Raw genomic sequence first — 22466 nt, 5'->3', positions numbered from 1 at the left:
TCTCTATTCCCAATGTGGGGCTCGAACTCACAACCCCAAGGATCAAGAATCACATGTTGTTCCAACTGAGCCAGCCAGGCACTCCTAGAGTTCCAGTTTTGCAAGATGCAAAGAGTTACCCAGATGAATACTGGTGATAGTTGCACAACATTATGGATGTATTTACTACCACTGAATGTACACTTAATAATGGTTAAATTGGTAAATTTCAAGTGTATTTTACAACAATAAAAAAAGTTGAAAAAGTTGTCTATACTATGCAAAAAATATCAAGGTACACAGGTGAACTTCCAGCTATGGCAGAGTGAATAGTTTAGAAAACTCTCCTCCAAAACAACAACTATAAAACTGGTAAGAATTATCAAAAACAAACATTTGAAGGCTTAGGAACCCAACCAAATATTAACAACTTGAGAAGTGTTTATTGATTTAAAGTAAAAAAAACCCTGCTAAACTTGAGCTAAGAGCAGTAGCATTCTTTTTTTTTTTTTAATTTTTTTTTTTTTTTTAACGTTTATTTATTTTTGAGACAGAGAGAGACAGAGCATGAACGGGGGAGGGGCAGAGAGAGAGGGAGACACAGAATCGGAAACAGGCTCCAGGCTCTGAGCCATCAGCCCAGAGCCCGACGCGGGGCTCGAACTCACGGACCGCGAGATCGTGACCTGGCTGAAGTCGGACGCTTAACCGACTGCGCCACCCAGGCGCCCCAAGAGCAGTAGCATTCTTAACTCAGGCTGCTACCACTGCCCAAACCAGCTCAATGTCCTTCAGGGTAAAAGAAAATAATACCAGATGGTAATTAAAATCCACAAGAAGTAACATCATGTGATTAAATATATAATACTGTATAAATATAGCTCTGTCTTGATACTTTAAAAGATTATATAAAGCCATAATTTTAAATAACTTATAATAAAACCTAGCAGCAAAGTGTTAATAAGAAAACAAAGGGGGGTAAAATGGAGCTATATCAGATCAAAGATCCTAGATTTTACCAGAATTAAGTCAGTTTTCATTTGAAGTAGACTGTGATCAATTAAGATACATATTGTAACCCTTAGAGCAAACACCCATTAACTCAACATAATTTTGTTTTGTTTTTTTTAAGTCAGAGGAATTAGAAAGGTATACTAAAAATATGTGCGTAACATGGAAGAACTGGAGTGACATCATAGAAGGTGCTAGAACAAGAAGTTCTAAGAATCTATGCCTCTAACCCACTATTGAGCTAGCAGGAACTGTCTGAATCAACTATTTTGGAACCCTAGAGTGTAGTGGAACCATCCCTCCCCCATCCCTGCAACCCCTTGCCAGGGGATTGGCAGCCTATGTTCCTACTGCAGCTAGCTGGTGTCAGAGTAAGCAATAAGAACCCTGTCCTCCAAAACTCAGAGTTATGTGTACTGATTACTGATCATGGTTTTTGATCAATATGGGACCAACAGAGAGGCTGGCAACTGTTTGAACCCTGACAGATTCAAGTAGTTCTCTGGCTGAGATGGGATTTAAAGAGACAGTTTCTCTTCTGGGAGCCAGACTTTTCAGGAAATCTTTGTCAGCTCACTGACGGGCTGCCAGAATCTTCAGTGACCACACTAAACATGTAACATATTTTGCAAAAACAGCTCAGAAAGTCACAAATGGATAGATTCAGCCCCCAAGAAGCAAAACTCTATAGTCTCTAATGAGTGAATTAGATTTCCAACATTACCAGAAATACACATAATTTCCAGTACTCAACAAAGAAATTACCAAACACATAAACAGGCTACTATGGGCCATTCACAGGAAAAAAAAACAAAAACAAAAACAAACAAAAAAAAACATTGCTGAGGAAGCTAAAACATTGGAACTGTCAAAGATGTTACAGCAATGGTCTTAAATGGTCAATGTGCTAAAGGAAATCATGAGGGGGGGAAAAAAGGGAAATCAGCAAAACAATGACAAAATGAGTATGCCAGTAAAGAGACAGAAATAAAAAGAAACCAAACAGTAATTCTGAAGCTGAAAAGGACAAGACCTGAAATTAAAAGCTTACTAGAAGGGTTCAAAAGCAGACTTCAACAAGCAAAAGAAAAATTCAGAGAACTTGAAGACACTGAAACTATTCAGTCTAAGGAGCAGCTAGGCAAACAATGAAGAATAGTGAACAGCCTAAGGAATCTGTAAGGATGCATGACATGTACCAACATACACATTACAGTTATCTCAGAGGAAGAAGCAAAAGATTTCAAGAAATAATGGCTGAAAACTTCCCAGATTTGATGAAAGATGTGAATATACACATCCAAAAATCTCTGAATTTCCATGCAGATAGGATGAACTCAGATCCACACCAAACTCACATTACATTCAAACTGCTGAAACCTAAACACAAGGAGAGGAATTTGAGGGCAACTAGAGGAAGCAACTTGTCACATACAAGAAATCCTCAATAAAATTAACAGTTGACTTCTCACCAGAAATCAGAGTCCAGGGGTGTCTCAGTGGCTCAGTCACTAAGCATACAACTTTGATTTAGGCTCAGGTCATGATCTCACAGTTCATGAGTTCAAGCCCCTCATTGGGCTCTATGCTGACAGTGCAGAGCCTGCTTGGGATTCTCTCTCTCCCTTCTCTCTCTCTGCCCCTTCCCTACTTGTGCTCACTCGCTCTCTCTCAAAAATAAATAAACTTAAAAAAAAAAATCATAAACTCCAGTGGGATATTATAGTCTCAAAAGGAAAAAGAAAACTGTCAAATATATCCAGCAAAACTATCCTTTAAGAATAAAGGAAAAATTAAGACATTTCCAGACAAAAGCTGAAGGTTGTTTACAGTAGACATACAAGAAATGCTACAGGTCCTTCAGCCTGAAATGAAAGGACCACAGTAAATACCCTGACATCATGAGAAAAAATAAACACTAGTAAATGTAATTTCCTAAGTAAACATAAAAGGCAGTGTTATTTTGGTACTTTGGTTTGATTTGTAACATCTTCCTTCTTCCTAAGGTATTTAAAAAGCAAATGCACAAAACAAATATAAATCTGTTTGGGTACACAACAAATAAAAATATAACTTATGGTAACAACATGGAGAAGGAATAGAGATGTATAAAAGCAGAACTTTCACACACTATTGAAGCTAAACTAGTATTATTCAAACAAAATTGCTGTAAATTTAAGGTGGTAATTGTAATTCCCTAGGTAATTACTAGGGGAAGAATGATGAAAATGAAAGAAGTGAATCCAAACGGAACACTTAAAAAAATGACACTAAAGATTAATAGAGGAACTGAGGAACAAAAGAACGTAACACAGAGAATAGGTAAATAGCAGAAATAAACCTTTATTGGTAATCATATTAAATGTAAATGGATTAAGTTCCTCTACTAATATAGATTAGATTTAAATCTAGTTTTTAAAAAATAAATGCAAGTAAAATAAAAATCTAGTTTTTGATGGTAATATAGAAAAATCCTCAACTCACCCCCTCCCAACACCACAGTGAGTCTACAGCTACATATGGAACAATTTCCTCTAAGGAAAAAAACACACACACACACACACACATAAAGGCTAAATGAGTGACAACTACACAGAAGAAAACTACACATAGGCAGATATGAGAGACTGAGGCACACTATCACCATAAACTCCACCCCACCTCTGGCACAGTGTCCCACAACCTAGGAAGGAACTCAAAACCTGGACATTCTCCCTCAGGAGCAAAGAGTTAGAACCCCAAATTGAGAATCCCAAACTTTTAGGATAAACACCTGAGAGATAAGCCCCCAAAACACCTAACTTTTAACTTACGAGGGCTCATGTCCTGAAACCCACAAGACTGAAGCTATCTGGAAAACCATTTTTAAAGGGCGGCTCACACCCTCAAACTCACCCCAAAGCACAACTCAAAGGCAGCAAATTGCACCCAGACTTACAGTGAAGGTGGCTCACATGCTTATATAAAAGCATCAGCCTGAGAGGCAAACGTACACACACACACACACACACACACACACACACACACACACACACACACACACATCTAGGAGCCTGCCTGAACACTCAACAGGAATGGAGGCTGAGGGGACACCATCCTTGTGGTCTCTTTGCCATGCTCCAGAACACCAGCGTCTCCCAGAAGGCAGCTCTTGAATACACCTGGTGCCCCAATTTTTGCAGGGGCCATCTAGGGGACCGCTCTTGCTTACTTGGTTCTGGAGGCCAGAGGACCTTACATTCCTGGTCTCATGGGACTGTAATAATTGGTGTGACCCAGAAAGGAGCTCACACCATTGAGGATCCTAATTTCTGCGACTGTTTCTAGGGGACACCTCTACATCACCTGACTCTGATGGCCAGTAGGACTTAGACTCCTAGGATCTGCAGGACTGTGACCAAGGAGAAAAAGCTCTTAAGTAGCCATAACCTACAATGCACTACAAGGAGCAACAGGCCCAGGAACTGTCTGTGAAGGACTGTTAGTTCATCATCATGATTGCAGTCTGAGGGCAGACTTTTTTTTTAATTAGGGATGTATCTTGGGGCCAACTGTAATCCTTTCCAGAGACCTCAAAGGGCAGGCAGTATCTTTGCACTCAACCTCTAACAGGCTCCAGTTTACCACTGTCCCCTGGAGGAGAGCTTTTACACGTTTACTAATCCTTCTCAAACTCCCCCAAAAAAACAGAAGAGAGGGGAATTCTTCCAGACTCATTTTACAAGATCAGAATTACCCTGATAGCAAAACCAAAGATGACAGAAAAAAAGAATTACAGACCAATACTCTTGATAAACACAGATGCAAAAACACTCAAAATATTAGCAAACCTGATTCAACAATACATTAAAAATATATACCATGATCAAGTGGGATTTATTCAAGGGATGCAAGCTTGGTTTAACATCTACAGTCAGTCACCAGCATATACCACATTAACAAAATGAAGAATAAAAATCATGATCATCGGAACAGAGGCAGAAAAATTCTGACATTTGATAAAATTCAACATCCATTTAAGATAAAATCTCTCAACAAAACAGGTATACAGAGAACATACCTCAACATAATAAAGGCCACGTATAACAAGCCAACAGCTAACATCATACTGAATGATGAAAAGATAAAATCAATTCCTCTTAGAGCAGCAACAAGAAAGATGCCCATTCTCACCATTTTTATGCAACATAGTACTAAAGTCCTAACCAGAGCAAGTAGTTATACACACATACACACACACACACACACACACACACACACACACACACACACCATCCTAATTGGAAATAAAACTATTTGCAGATGACATATTTTATATAGATATAGATATATAGATATAGATATAAACACTGAACCCTCTAGTGGGTCAAGGTATCAGTGGGAGCAGCCGAGTGGTAGAAGGAGCCATTACAGAAGCTGAAGTTGCCTATTAAGCTGATCAAGATGACAACCTCCCAAAAGCACGGAGACTTTGTGACAGAGCCCATGGGGGAAAAGCCAGTGGGGAGCCAGCAGAGACTGGTGAAGTCTTGGGCAAGAAGCTGGAGAAAAGGGGCTTTGACAAGGCCTATGTGGTCCTTGGCCAGTTTCTCGTGCTAAAGAAAGATGAAGATCTCTTCCAGGAATGGCTAAAGGACACATGCAGTGCCAAGGCCAGACAGTCCCAGGACTGCTTAGGTGCCTTCAAGAGTGGTGTGACGCCTTATTGTGAGGCTCTCTGGGGAGCCCCCAGCCCCAAGGCCCAGCATTGAGTCTCAGAGTTTGCAGCCATGTAGGGACTCCTCCCCTGTCCTGTACAAAGGAAGAGATTTCTGTTGTACTCAACCTCTGCTGTACTTCAAAATCTTTTGGAAGTTCTCTCCCCCTCCGGAAATTCTCCCTCTTGAATGAGTCTCCCTTTTCCTTCCCCTGCCAGTTTCATGTCAACAATTCTCAGCCTCTTCCAGTGGATTCCTGGCCCCTCCCAGACCTCCCACTCCCACCTCCATCTCTGGTCTGTTTTATGTTCTTTGGCTCCTTTCTTAGCAGAACAGTCACTGTCCTTATAAAGTTTTTTAAATCAATAAAATCAGTGGCCTTCAAAAAAATAAATAAATAAATCCTAAAACTGAAAGGTTCTACCAAAAAACACTATTAGAATACATTCAGTAAAGTTGCAGGACACAAAAATATGCTGCATCTCTACACATTAATAAGTATTAGAAAAAATAACAATAATCCCATTTACAATTACATCAATAAAAAATAAAATACCTGGGCACCTGAGTGGCTCAGTCGGTTGAACACCTGACTTCAGTTCAGGTCATGATCTCGTGGCTCCTGAGTTCAAGCCCCATGTTGGACTCTGTGCTAAAAGCTCAGAGCCTGAGCCTGCTTTGTATTCTGTGTCTCCCTTTCTCTCTGCCCCTCTCTTACTCATGTGTGCATGCTCTCTCTCTCTCTCAAAAGTAAACATTAAAAAAATAATAAAATACCCAAGAATAAATTTAACCAAGGACCTATATACTGAAGCCTCAAAACATTAATAGAAGAAACTGATGAAAACACAAATGGAAAGATATTCTATAGTTATAGATGGAAAGAACAAATTGTCCATACTACCCAAAAGCAATATGTACATTCAGTGCAATCCGTTATCAAAATTCCAATGGCACTTTTTTTAGAAACAAAAACAAATAATCCTAAAATTTCTATGAAACTTTAAAAGATCCAAAATAGGGCACCAAAACCCATAAAATACCTAGGAATAAATCTAACCAAAGAGGTGAAAAATCTACACACTGAAAACTATAGGAAGCTTATGAAAAAATTGAAGACGACACCAAAAAATGGAAAAATATTCCATGCTCCTGGATAGGAAGAACAAATATTGTTAAAATGTCGATACTACCCAAAGCAATCTACACATTCAATGCAATCCCTATCAAAATTAAACCAGCATTCTCCACAGAACTAGAACAAATAATCCTAAAATTTGTATGGAACCAGAAAAGACCCCGAATAGCCAAAGCAATCTTGAAAAAGAAAACCAAAGCAGGAGGCACCACAATCCCAGACTTCAAGCTATATTACAAAGCTGTAACTATCAAGACAGTATGGAACTGACACAAGAACAGACACTCAGATCAATGGAACAGAATAGAGAACCCAGAAATGGACCCACAAACGTATGGCCAACTAATCTTTGACAAAGCAGGAAAGAATATCCAATGGAATAAAGACAGTCTCTTCAGCAAGTGGTGCTGGGAAAACTGGACAGCGACATGCAGAAGAATGAACCTGGACCACTTTCTTACACCATACACAAAACTAAACTCAAAATGGATGAAAGACCTAAATGTAAGACAGGAAGCCATCAAAATCCTAGAGGAGAAAGCAGGCAAAAACCTCTTTGACCTTGGCCGCAGCAACTTCTTACTCAACACGTCTCTGGAGGCAAGGGAAACAAAAGCAAAAATGAATGACTGGGACCTCATCAAAATAAAAACCTTCTGCACAGCCAAGAAAGCAACCAGCAAACCTAAAAGGTAATCGACACAATGGGAGAAGATATTTGCAAATGACATATCAGATAAAGGGTTAGTATCCAAAATCTGTAAAGAACTTATCAAACTCAACACCCAAAAAACAGATAATCCAGTGAAGAAATGGGCAAAAGACATGGATAGACACTTCTCCAAGGAAGACATCCAGATGGCCAACCGACAAATGAAAAAATGCTCAACATCACTCATCATCAGGGAAATACAAATCAAAACCACAATGAGATACCACTTCACACCTGTCAGAATGGCTAACATTAACAACTCAGGCAACAACAGTTGTTGGCGAGGATGTGGAGAAAGATGACCTCTTTTGCATTGTTGGTAGGAATGCAAGCTAGTGCAGCCACTCTGGAAAACACTATGGAGGTTCCTCAAAAAACTAAAAATAGAACTACCCTACAACCCAGCAATTGCACTGCTAGGTATTTTCCAAGGGATACATGTGTGCTGTTTCAAAGGGACACATGCACCCCAATGTTTATAGCAGCACTATCAATAGCCAAAGCATGGAAAGAGCCCAACTGTCCATCGATGGATGAATGGATAAAGAAGATGTGAGATATATAGATATATATATAGATATATATATATGTGTGTGTATATATATACACACACACACAATGAAGTATATATATATATGTGTGTGTGTGTGTGTGTATGTATATATACATATATATCTGTATATATATGTATATATATATGTACATATATATATGTATATACATATACACACACACACACAATGAAGTATATATATATATGTGTGTGTGTATGTGTGTATATATATATACACACACATACACACACACACACACACACACACACACACACACACACACACAAAATGGAGTATTACTCGGCAATCAAAAAGAATGAAATCTTGCCATCTGCAACTACGTGGATGAACTCAAGGGTATTATGCTAAGTGAATTTAGTCAGTCAGAGAAAGATAAATATCATATGACTTCACTCATATGAGGGCTTTAGGAGACCAAACAGATGAACATAAGGGAAGGGAAACAAAAATAATATAAAAACAGGGAGGGGTAAAAAACAGAAGAGACTCATAAATATGGAGAACAAATAGAGGGTTACTGGAGGGGTTGTGGGAGGGGGGATGGGCTAAATGGTAAGGGGCACCAAGGAATCTACTCCTGAAATCATTGTTGCACTATTTGCTAATTTGGATGTAAATTTTAATAAATAAAAAATTAAATTTAAAAAAATGAATAAAAGATCCAAAACAGGGGCACCTGGGTGGCTCAGTTGGTTAAGTGTCTGACTTTGGCTCAGGTCATGATCTCATGGTTCCTGAGTTTGAGCCCCACATCAGACTCCATGCTGACAAAGTGGAGCCCGCTTGGGATTCTCTCTCTGCCTGTCCCCCACTAATGCTCGCTCTCTCTTTCTCTCAAAATAAATAAATAAAATCATAAAAAAAAACCTTAAAAAAAAAAAAGATCCAAAATAGGCAAAGCAATCTGGAGAAAGAAGTAACCTGGAGGTATTTCAAGCTATATTACAAAGCAATCATAATCTAAACAGTATAGGACTGAATTAAAGATAAGACACAAACCAACAGAAGAGAGCACCCAGAAATAAAACCACACATATATGGTCAATTAATTTAGGAGAGAGGAGCCAAGAGTATATAATGGGGAAAGGACAGCCTCTTAAGTAATTAGTGTTGCAAAAATTGGAAACCCACATGCAAAAGACTCAAACTAGACCACTGTCTTACACTATGCACAAAGATCAACTCAAAATGAATTGAAGACTTGAACATAAAACCAGAAACCAAAGCTCACAGAAGAAACCATAGGTAATAAGCTCTTTGACATAGGTCTTAGCAATAGTTTTTTTACTCTGACACCAAAAGTAAAAATAACAAAAGCAAAAATAAACAAGTGGGACTAAATCAAACTAAACGGCTTCTGCATAGCAAAGGAAACCTTCAACAAAATGAAAAGGCAATCTACTGAATGGGAGAAGAGATCTGCAAATCATATCTGGTAAGGGGCTAATATCCAAAATATATAAAGAACTCACCCAACTCAACAGAACGTGGGAATTAAATTACACATGGGAAATCAATTAAAATATGGGAAGCTCTGGGGCAAGTAGGTCGCTCAGTCAGTTGAGCGTCCAACTTCAGCTCAGGTCATGATCTCATGGTGTATGAGTTTGAGCCCCGCATCAGGCTTGCTGTTGTCAGTGTAGAGCCTGCTTTGGATCCTCTGTCTCCCTCTCTCTGCCCCTGCCCCACTTGCTCTCGCTCTCTCAAAAAAAATAAAATAAATAAAATAAAAAATAAATAAAATAAAAATAAAATATATATATATATATATATGGGAAGATCTGATAAGACATTTTTCCAAAAAAGACATACAGATGGCCAACAGGTACAAAAGAAGATGCTCACCTTCACCGATCATCATAGAAACACGAAGCAAAACCACAATGAGAGGTCACTTTACTCCTACTAGAATGGGTATTATCAAAAAGACAAGAATTAACAAGTGTTGGTGAGGGTGTGTAAGAAAGGAACTCTTGTGTACTGTTGGTGGAAATGTAAATTGGTGCAACCACAATGGAAAACACTATGGAGGTTCCTCAAAAATTAAGACTAGAGCTACCCTAAGATCCAGTAATTCAACTACTGGGTATCTATCTGAAGAAAACCAAAACACTAATTTGAAAAGATATCTGCACCCCTAAGTTCACTGCAGCATTGTTTACAATAGCCAAGATATGGAAACAACCTAAGTGTCCATCAATGGATAAATGGATAAATTGTGGTACATAGGTACAATGGAATATTATTCTGCCATAAAATAGGAAATCTTGCCATTTGCAACAACATGGATGAACCTCGAGGGCATTATGCTAAGTGAAATGTCAAACAAAGACAGACAAATACTGAATAAGATATATGTGGAAACTAAATAAAATAAATGTATATATATATTTAAGAAGCTTACAGATACAGAGAACAGATGGGGGTGGGGAAGACAGGGAAACAGATTGGGAAGATGCTTTTCAAGTTTAAATAAATTGAATAAAAAATTAAAAATTAAATTAAATTAAAATATCTCCATATTTTTCCACAGGAACCTCACTTTAGAGATGAGGACACAGAATAAAAAAAAACATTCAGTGAGTGGAGAGGAGTTAAAAATGCCAGAACATCACGGGGACCCTAAGCTTGTCTCATCCCTGAAACACAGCTTTATTTGCATCAAACCATTTTGAACACCTAAGAAATTGATCTGAGGATTAATGGAACAATATGCATAATTGGAACCAGAGAACTTGGCAGGTACATGGTGTGGAGAGGTGAGAGAAAAGCCACAGAGCGACAGAGGGTAGAGAGCCATTTTTTTGCAGAGAGAGGTCAGAGAGAAAAAGAGAAGGTCGGGGGGAGTGCAGTGCATCAAAATCATGCATGAAAAGCACTCCTCTGACAGAGAAAGAGAAACATATCAACTACCAAAACTGAAATAGGAAGAAGTAAATTTGAACAGACCCATAATCAGTAAAGAAATTCAACTAGTAAATAAAATTCTCCCAACAAAAAAGTCCAGGGCCAGATGGCTTCCCTGGGAATTCTACCAAACATTTGAGGAAGATGTTCCTCAATACCTATTATTAGATATACCTATTATTTAGAATTTGTTCCAAAAAATATAAAAGGAAAACTTCCAAAGTCATTCTATGAGGCCAGCACTACTTGTTTCCAAAACCAGACAAAGACCCCACTAAAAAGGAGAATTACACACCAATCTCACTGATGAAAATGGATGCAAAAATTCCCAAGAAAGCAAACTGAATCAAACAATACATTAAAAGAATTATTTGCCACGATCAAGTGAGATTTATTCCTGGGCTGCAGGGGTGATTCAATATCCACAAATCAATCAACATGGTATATCACATTAATAAAATAAAATATAAGAACCACATGACCCTCTCAATAGATGCAGAAAAAACATTCAACAAAATACAACAGCTTTTCTTGATTAAAAAATCTCAAGAAAGTAGGGATAGAAGGAACATACCTCAAGATCATAAAGGCCATATATGTAAGGTCCACAGCTACTATCCTACTCAATGGGGAAAAATGGAGAGCTTTCCCTCTAAGGTCAGGAACACAAAAGGGTTGTCCATTCTCACCACTACTGTTGAGCACAGTGTAGTAAGTCCTAGCCTCAGCAATCAGACAACAAAACGAAATAAAAGGCATCCTAATTGTCAAAAAAGTCAAACTCCCACCCTTCGCAGACAACTTGATACTCTACATGGAAAGCCTGAAAGACTTCAAGAAAAAACGGCTAAAACAAATACATAAATTCAGCAAAGTCACAGGCTATAAAATCACCATACAGAAACCAGATGCACTTCTATACACCAATAATGAAGCAGAAAGAGAAATCAAGGAATCAATCCCATTTACAATTGCACCTAGGAATAAACCTAACCAAAAAGGTAAAAGATCTGTATGGTGAAAACTACAGAAAGCTTATGAAAGAAATTAAAGACACAAAGAAATGGAAAAACATCCCACGCTCACAGATTGGAAAAACAAACACTGTTAAAATGTCACTACTACCCAAAGCAATGTACACATTCAATGCAATCCCTATCAAAACACCAGGATTCTTCACAGAGCTATAACGAACAATTCTAAAATTTGTGTGGAACCACAAAAGACCCTGAAAGCCAAAGTAACATTAAAAAAGAAAACCATGGCACAAAAACAGACACACAGACCAATGGAATAGAATAGAAACCCCAGAACTAGACCCACAAACGTATGGCCAACTCATCTTTGACAAAGCAGGAAAGAACATCCAATGGAAAAAAGACAGCCTCTTTAACAAATGGTGCTGGGAGAACTGGACAGCAACATGCAGAAGGTTGAAACTAGACCACTTTCTCACACCATTCACAAAAATAAACTCAAAATGGATAAAGGACCTGAATGTGAGACAGGAAACCATCAAAACCCTAGAGGAGAAAGCAGGAAAAGACCTCTCTGACCTCAGCCGTAGCAATCTCTTACTCGACACATCCCCAAAGGCAAGGGAATTAAAAGCAAAAGTGAATTACTGGGACCTTATGAAGATAAAAAGCTTCTGCACAGCAAAGGAAACAACCAACAAAACTAAAAGGCAACCAACGGAATGGGAAAAGATATTCGCAAATGACATATCGGACAAAGGGCTAGTATCCAAAATCTATAAAGAGCTCACCAAACTCCACACCCGAAAAACAAATAACCCAGTGAAGAAATGGGCAGAAAACATGAATAGACACTTCTCTAAAGAAGACATCCGGATGGCCAACAGGCACATGACAAGATGTTCAACGTCGCTCCTCATCAGGGAAATACAAATCAAAACCACACTCAGATATCACCTCACGCCAGTCAGAGTGGCCAAAATGAACAAATCAGGAGACTATAGATGCTGGAGAGGATGTGGAGAAACGGGAACCCTCTTGCACTGTTGGTGGGAATGCAAATTGGTGCAGCCGCTCTGGAAAGCAGTGTGGGGGTTCCTCAGAAAATTAAAAATAGACCTACCCTATGACCCAGCAATAGCACTGCTAGGAATTTATCCAAGGGATACAGGAGTACTGATGCATAGGGGCACTTGTACCGCAATGTTTATAGCAGCACTCTCAACAATAGCCAAATTATGGAAAGAACCTAAATGTCCATCAACTGATGAATGGATAAAGAAATTGTGGTTTATATACGCAATGGAATATTACGTGGCAATGAGAAAAAATGAAATATGGCCTTTTGTAGCAACGTGGATGGAACTGGAGAGTGTGATGCTAAGTGAAATAAGCCATACAGAGAAAGACAGATACCATATGGTTTCACTCTTATGTGGATCCTGAGAAACTTAACAGAAACCCAAGGGGGAGGGGAACGAAAAAAAAAAAAAAGAGGTTAGAGTGGGAAAGAGCCAAAGCATAAGAGACTCTTAAAAACTGAGAACAAACTGAGGGTTGATGGGGGGTGGGAGGGAGGGGAGGGTGGGTGATGGGTATTGAGGAGGGCACCTTTTGGGATGAGCACTGGGTGTTGTATGGAAACCAATTTGACAATAAATTTCATATAGTAAAAAAAATAAAAAGAAATAAAAAGAAAAAGAAAAAAGAAAAAAGAAAACCAAAGCTGTAGGCATCATAATTCTGGACTTCAAGCTGTATTGCAAAGCTATAATCATCAAGACAGTATGATACCAGCACAAAAACAGACACTTAAATCAACAGAGAATCCAGAAATGGACCTACAAATGTATGGTCAACTAATCTTCGACAAAGCAGAAAAGAATATCCAATGGAAAAAACACAGTCTCTTCAGCAAATAGCACTGGAAAAACTGGACAGCGACACGCAGAAGAATGAAACTGGACCACTTTCTTACACCACACACAAAAATAAACTCAAAATAGATTAAAGACATAAATGTAAGAATACCCAAAGTATAAAATTCTTGAAGAAAAACAAAGGCAGAAAACTCTTGGACATCAGTTGTAGCATTATCTTTTTCATCTTTCTCCCCAGGCAAGAGAAACAAATGCAAAAACAAACAACTAGGGCTAAATCAAACTAAAAAGCTTTTGCACAGCAAAGGAAACCATCAACAAAACAAAAAGACTACTGAATGGGTCAAGTTACCTGTAAGTCACATATCCATTAAATGGTTAATATCCAAAATATATCAAGAACTCCTTTAATTTAAAACCAAACCAAACCAAGCTCCAATTAAAAAATGGGCAGAGGGCCTCAATGGAGTTTTCAAAAGAAGATATATAGATGACCAATAGACACAAAAGATACACTCAACATTTTTGATGCAAATCAAAACCACAATGAGATATCACTTCGTACCTATCAAAATGGCTCAGATTGAAAAGACAAGAAATAACAAGTGCTGGTGAGGACATAGAGAAAAGAGAACGCTTGTGCCCTATTGATGGAATGTACATCAGGTCAGCCACTATAAAAAACAGTATGTAGGGTTCTCAAAAAGTTAAACATGGAATTACCATATGATCCAGCAATTTCATTTGAGTATTTATGGGAAGAAAATGAAAACACTAATTCAAAAAGATATACGCACCCCTATGTTCACTACTTTATTTACAATAGCCAAGATGTGGAAGCAACTTAAGTACCCTAAGCAACCTAAGGTAAAGGAATGCCTAAAGAGGTAGTGTGTGTGTGTGTGTGTGTGTGTGTGTGTGTGTGTGCGTGCGCGCGCATAAAAAAAAAAAAAAAAGAAATCATGCCATTTGCAACAACACAGATGAACCCAGAGGGTGTTATGCTAAGGGAATTAAGTCAGAGAAAGACAAATACTATATAATTTCACTTACATATGGAATCTAAATTAACAAAACAGAAACAGATGCTAATATGCAAAACTAATGGTTGCTAGAGGGGGTGGGGGAACCAGATAGGTGAAAGGGATTCAGAAATACAAACCTCCAATTATAAAATAAACTCCTAAGGATGAAAAAATACAGCAAAACAAATACAGTCAATATTGTAACAATTTTGTATGCTGACAGACATTAATTATACTTACCATGGCAAGCATTTCATAATTTATGTAAATGTTAAATCAATATGCTATACACCTGAAACTATTATACATCAACTATACTTCAATTTAAAAAAAAGGGGGGGGGGGAGAGGTTGTTTTATAAAGATAAGCATATAGATCAATGGAAAAGAACGGAGTCCAGAAATTTTTACCTTTATGGCCAATTCATTTTGCACCAAAGTGCCAGGACAATTCAACGGAGACAGAATAGTCATGTCAATAAATGTGAGATAAAGATGAATTTTGACCCTGACCTCACACTATAGACAAAAATTTTATATGTATCACAGACCTAACATAAAAGAGACTGGACAAAATATTCATAACTTTGTATTATTACACAGAGTTCTTACATAGGACAATAAAAGTATAATCTGCAAAGGAAACAAACTGAGTTTTTGGAATTCAACACTTAAAACATTTCTTTCTTAATGGTGACATTTGAAGTGAAAAAAGAAGAGCCGTAAGACTAGAAGAAAATACCTGCAAACTATGTATTTAATAAAGGACTCGTATTCAAAATATATAAAGAACTCTTACAACTCAAAACCCAATTATAAAAGGAGCAAAAGATCTAAATAGACATTTCAGCAAAGAAGATACACATAGGAAGATGCTTGGGTGCTTCAGTTGGTAAAGCATCCGACCTTGACTCAGGTCATGATCTCATAGTTTGTGAGTCTGAGCCCCGTGTCAGGCTCTGTGCTGACTGCTCAGAGCCTGGAGTCTGCTTCTGATTCTGTGTCTCCCTCTCTCTCTGCTCCTCCCCCACTCATCCTTGTCTCTCAAAAATAAATATTAGAAAAAATGTTTTGTAAAAGACATACATATGAATAACATGTACATGAAAAGATGCTCAACATGATTTAGTCAGCATTGAAATACAAATAAAACCACATTGAGTTACTACAACATACCATAAAAATGACCATAATGAAAAAAAATGAAATACTCAAGGCTTGACAAGGATGTGAAGAACATGAAACCCTGAATATATTGCTTGTGGTAATGTAAACTGGTAGTCATTTTGGAAAAAAATTTGGCAATTTCTTAAAAACTCATAAGCTGGGGCGCCTGGGTGGCGCAGTCGGTTAAGCGTCCGACTTCAGCCAGGTCACGATCTCGCGGTCCGGGAGTTCGAGCCCCGCGTTGGGCTCTGGGCTGATGGCTCAGAGCCTGGAGCCTGTTTCCGATTCTGTGTCTCCCTCTCTCTCTGCCCCTCCCCCGTTCATGCTCCGTCTCTCTCTGTCCCAAAAATAAATAAACGTTGGAAAAAAAAAAAAAATTAAAAAAAAAAAAAAAACTCATAAGCTTATCAGACCCAATAATTCCACTCTTATGAAAAACTTTGTTCACACAGAGAGTGATACACAAATGTTCACAGCATTATTTGACAGCCAAAAAGTTGAAACAACATAAACATCCATCAACTGATAGATGGATAAAATGTGGTATATCCATGTAACATTATTCAGCAATAAAAAAATGACAACTGACACAAAGTACAATATGAAATAACCTCAAAAAAAATTATCTTAAGTGAAAAATGATACAAAAACCATAGAGACAGAAACTCAGCAACACCATCAAGCAAAATAACATTCACATTATAGGGATCCCAGAAAGAGAAAGGGGGACAAAAATTTACTTGAATAACTGAAAACTTCTCAAATCTGGGGAAGAAAACAGAAATCCCGATCAAGGAGGCACAGAGAGTCCCCAACAAAATCAAGCAAAGGAGGTCCACACCAAAGCCTTGTAACTAAAATGGCAAAAAGCAGCAATAAACAGAGCATTTTAAAAGCATTTAAAAAGAACAGTTAGATACAAAGGAAACCCCTTAAGGCTATCAGCTGATTTTTCACCAGGAACTTCACAGGACAGACAGTAATGGCATGATATATTCAAAGTGCTAAAAGAGGGGCATCTGGTGGCTCAGTCTGTTGGGCATCTGACTTCGGCTGAGGTCAAGATCTCACAGTTCGTGAGTCTTAGCCCCATGTCAGCTCTGTGCTGACAGCTCAGAGCCTGGAGCCTACTTCAGATTCTGTGTCTCCCTCTCTCTGACCCTTCCTTGCTCTCTCTTTTTCTCCCTCTCAAAATTAAACAAACATGAAAAAAAAATTTTTTTAATAAAAAAGTGCTAAAAGAAGAACATCTGTGGAACGCCTGGGTGGCTCAGTCAGTTGAGCATCCAGCTTGGGCTCAGGTCATCATCTCATGGTTTCTGAGTTCGAGCCCCGCATCAGCCTCTGTGCTGACAGCTCAGAGTCTGCAGCCTGCTTCAGATTCTGTGTCTCCCTCTCTCTCTCCCCCTCCCCTGCTCACACTCTGTCCCTCTCTCCCTCTCAAAAATAAACAAACATTTAAAAAAAAAATTAAAAAAAAAAAAGAAGAACATCTGCAACCAAGATACTCTATCCAGCAAGCTATCATTCAAAATAGGAGATATACAGTTTCTCAAACAAAAACCAAAGGAGTTCATCACCACTAAATCAGCCCTACAAGGAACATTAAAGGGGACTCTTTGAATAGAAAGGACAGATCATAAGAGTCAGTAGGGGGCACAAAAGCAGTAAAATTAAGTGTATTTATAAAAAAAATCAGTCAAGATATACACAAAGTAAAAGGATGTAAAGTGTGACACCATATACCTAAAACGTGGGGGGCAGAGGAGTAAAGAACGGGTTCAAATTTAAGGTATCATCAACTTAATATAAACTGTTATATGCAGATGTTATATACCCAGTGGTAACCACAAACCAAAAACCAGTAATAGATATGCAAAGAATAAAGAGAAAGGAATCCAAGTATATCACTAAAGAAAGCCAGAAAACCATGAAAGAGCAAGAGAAGAAACAAAGAACTACAAAAACAACCATAAAACAAGTAACAAAATAGCAATATATAGCTATCAATAATTATTTTAAACGTAAATGGACTAAACACTCCAATCAAAAGACATAGTATGACAGATGCATAAAAAATCAAGACCAATCAATATGCTACCTTCATATCAGACAAAGACACATGCAGACCAGGGTGCCTGGGTGGCTCAATCAGTTAAGCATCCAACTTCAGCTCAGGTCATGATCTCATGGTTCGTAAGTTTGAACACTATATAATCATCGCTATATAATCATCAATAGAACAATCCAACAAGATGATGTAACAATTGTAAATATTTATGCATCTAACATGAAAGCACCTAAATACATAAAGCAGCTAATAACAAATATACTCTATAGTAAAACCGTAATAGCAGGGGACTTTAACCCCCAACTCACTTCAATGGATACATCATCCAAACAGAAAATCAACAAGGAAACCATAGTTTTGAATGAAACACTGAACCAGATGGATCTAATACATAGCCAGAACATTCCATCCTAAGACAGTGCAATACACATTCTTTTTAAGCACACATTTAACATTCTATGAATAGATCACATATTGGGCCATAAAACAAGTCTCAACAAATTAAGAACAACTGAAGTCATATACATCTTTTCCAACCACAACACTATGAAATCAACCACAAGAAAAAAATCTGTCAATAACACAAAGCATGGAGGTTAAATAATATGCTACTAAACAATGAATGAGTCAACAAAGAAATCAAAATTAAAAAAATAAAAAAAAAAAAAATGGAGGCAAATGAAAACAGTCCAAAATCTTGGGGATGCAGCAAAAGCTGTCCTAATAGTGAAATTTATAGCAATAGAGGCCTACCGCAAAAATAAAAATCTCCAATATGCAACCTAACCTTACACCTAAAGGAGCTATAAAAAGAACCAAACCCAAAACAGGCAGAAGGAATTAAAGAGTAGCGCAGAAATAAGTGAAATAGAAACTAAAAAAACCAATAGAACAGATCGATGAAACCAGGAACTAGTTCTTTGAAAAGATCAACAAAATTAATAAACCTTTAGCCAGACTCATCAAAAAAAAAAGAGAGGACTCAAAAATCAGAGATGAAAAAGGAGAGGAGTGGTTGGGTGGCTCAGTCAGTTAAGTGACTTGCTTGGGCTCAGGTCATGATCTTGCAGTTTGTGAGTTCGAGCCCCGTGTCAGGCTCTGTGCTGACAGCTAGAGCCTAGAGACTGCTCCAGATTCTGTCTCCCTCTCTCTCTGCCCCTCTCCCTCTCATGCTATCTCTGTCTCTCAAAAATAAATATTAAAAAAAATTTTTTAATAAAAAAATGAAAAAGGAGAAATAACACCACAGATATACAAATAATTGTAACAGAATATTATGAAAAATTATATGCCAACCAACTGGACAACCTAGAAGTGGAAAATTCCTAGAAATTTAACCTCCCAAACTGAACAAGGAAAAAATAGAAGATTTGCACAGACCAATCACCAGCAATGCAATTAAATCAGTAATCAAAAAACTCCCAAGAAACAAAAGTCCAGCACCAGACTGCTTCATGGGTGAATTCTGCCAAACATTTAAAGAAGAGTTAATAACCATTCTTCTCAAACTATTGCAAAAAATAGAAGAAAAAAAGCTTCCAAAAATCAGTCTATGAGGCGTTACCCTGATACCAAAACCAAGATGATACAACAAAAAGAACTACAGACTAATATTTCTGATGAATATAGATGCAAAAATCCTCAACAAAATAGTGGCAAACAAAGTCTAACAATACATTTAAAAAAATCATTCACCACCATCGATGGGATTTACTCCTGGATTGCAAGGGTAATTCAGTATTTGCAAAATCAACATGATACACATAAGGTCAGTAAGAGAAAGAATAAAAACCACATGATTTCAAAAGATGCAGAAATAAACATTTGACAAAGTAGAACATCCATCCATGATTAAAAACAACAAGGGGCACCTTGTTGGCTGGGTGGCTCAGTCGGAAAGTGTCCAACTTCAGCTCAGGTCATGATCTTGCAGTTTGTGAGTTCAAGCCCCACATCAGGCTCTGTGCTGACAGCTCAGAGCCTGGAGCCTGCTTCGGATTCTGTGCCTCCCTCTCTCTGCTCCTCCCCCATTCACATTCTGTCTCTCTCTCAAAAATAAACATTAAAAAAAATAATTAAAAAAAACACCTCTACAAATAGGGTCAGAGAGAACATACCTCAACATAATAAAGGACATATATGAAAACCCAGGACTAACATTATACTCAATGATGAAAAATAGAGAGCTTTTTCCCTAAGGTCAGGAACAAGACAAGGATGTCCACTCTCACCCCTCTTATTCAATACAGCACACAAAACAGCCACAGCAATCAGACAACAAAAATGAGGCATCCAAATTGGTAAGGAAGAAGAAAAAATCACTACTTGCATATGACAGGATACTATATACAGAAAACCCTATAAAGACTCCACCAAAAAACTACTAGAACTGATAAATGATCTCAATAAGGTCACAGGATACAAAATCAGCATCAGAAACCCACTGCATTTTTCTATACACTTATAATGGAAGTAACAGAAAGAGAAATTAAGAAAATAATCACATTTACAATTGCACCAAAAAGAATAAAATAGCAATGAGGTGGAACACTTGTACTGTGAAAACTATAAAATGCTGGTAAAAGAAAAGAAAAAAAACTGAAAACAATACAAATGGAAATATATACTATGTTCATGGACTGAGAATAATTATTAAAATGTCCATACTACCCAAAGCAGTCTATAGATTTAATGTAATCCCTACCAAAACACCAACAGTAATTCAGAATTAGAATAATCCTAAATTGTATGGAACCACTCAAATCCTGAGTAACCAAAGCAATAAAAAAGGAAAACAAAACTGAAGGTACAACAATCCCAGATTTCAAGTTTTATTACAAAGCTGTAGTACACAAAACAATAGGATACTAAGATCAATGATCAAAAATACTTAGATCAATGAACACATTAGAAACTCCAGAAATCAACCCACAATTATATAGTCAATTAATCTTCAACAAAGGGGGCAAGAATATGCAATGGGAAAAAGACAGTCTCTTCAACAAACGGTATTGGGAAAACTGGACAGCTATATGCCAAAAAATGAAACTGGACCACTTTCACCACACACAAAAAATGAACTCAAAATGGATTAAAGACCTAAATGTAAGACCTGATACCATTAGGGGTGCCTGGGTGGTTCAGTCAGTTAAGTGTCTGAGTCTTGATTTTGGCTCAGATCATGATCTCACAGGTTCATGGGATCAAGGCCCACATCTGGCTCTACCCTCACAGGGCAGAGTCTGCTTAGGATTCTCTCTCACTCTCTCTCTCTGGCCCACCCTGATTATGCTCTCTCAAAATAAATAAAACATTAAAAAAAAAAAAAAAAGACCTAAAACCATTTAAGTCCTAGAAGAGGGGGCATCTGGGTGGCTCAGTCAGTTAAGTGTCCAACTTTGGCTCAGGTCATGATTTCACAGTTTGTGATTTCGAGCCCCATGTCAGGCCCTGTGCTTACAGCCAGAGTCTGGAGGGTTCTGTGTCTCCCTCTCTCTCTGCCCCTCCCTGCTCACCAATAAATAATGAATAAACATTAAGAAATATATAAAAAATAATAATAAAGTCCTAGAAGAGAGCACAGGCAGTAATTTCTCTGATAATGACCATAGCAACATTCTTCTAGATAGGTCTCCTAAGGGAAACAAAAGCAAAAATAAACTATTGGGACTTCATCAAAATAAAAAAGTTTCTGCAGAGTGAAAGAAACAAATCAATGAAACTATAAACAACCTACTGAATGAGAGAAAATATTTGCAAATAACGTATCTGATAAAGGGTTAGTGCCCAAAATATATAAAGAACTGATATAGCTCAACATTCCAAAAACAAATAATCCAATCAAAAACTGGGCAGAAGACATGAACAGATATTTCTCTAAAGAAGACATCCTTAGCCAACAGGCACATGAAAAGATGCTCAACATCACTTATCATCATGGAACTGCAAATCAAAACCATAATGATATACCACCTCACACCTGTGAGGTGGCAAAAATCAAAAACACAACAATAAGTGTTGGCAAGGACATGAAGAGAAAAGAACCTTCATGCACCACTGGTGGAAATGCAAACTTGTGCAACCGCTGTGGAAGACAGTATGGAGGTTCCTCAAAAAAAATTAAAAACAAAATTACCCTATGATCCAGTAATCGCTCTGCTGGGTATTTACCCAAAGAATACAAAACACTAATTCTAATTCCAAGGGATATATGCACCCCTATGTTTACTGGAGCATTATTTACAATAGCCATATTAGAGAAGCAACCCAAGTGTCCATTAATAGATGAACGGATAAAAGTGATACACACACACACACACACACACAGG

General features: G+C 37.8%; 1 protein-coding gene and 1 pseudogene across 2 annotated transcripts in view; one reads left to right on the top strand and one right to left on the bottom strand.

The window, feature by feature from the left end:
* Window positions 1–22466, bottom strand: part of PCCB (propionyl-CoA carboxylase subunit beta) — a 98571-nt gene that overhangs the window by 63618 nt on the left and 12487 nt on the right. The gene's annotated exons all lie outside the window — the stretch shown is intronic.
* On the top strand, window positions 5377–5701 carry LOC125174674 (barrier-to-autointegration factor-like; annotated as a pseudogene).

This window comes from Prionailurus viverrinus, chromosome C2 (assembly GCF_022837055.1).
Source record: "Prionailurus viverrinus isolate Anna chromosome C2, UM_Priviv_1.0, whole genome shotgun sequence".
Taxonomy (NCBI): Eukaryota; Metazoa; Chordata; class Mammalia; order Carnivora; family Felidae; genus Prionailurus; species Prionailurus viverrinus.
The sequence above is the reverse complement of the archived record's forward strand: the minus strand, read 5'-3'. Positions and strand labels throughout refer to the sequence as shown.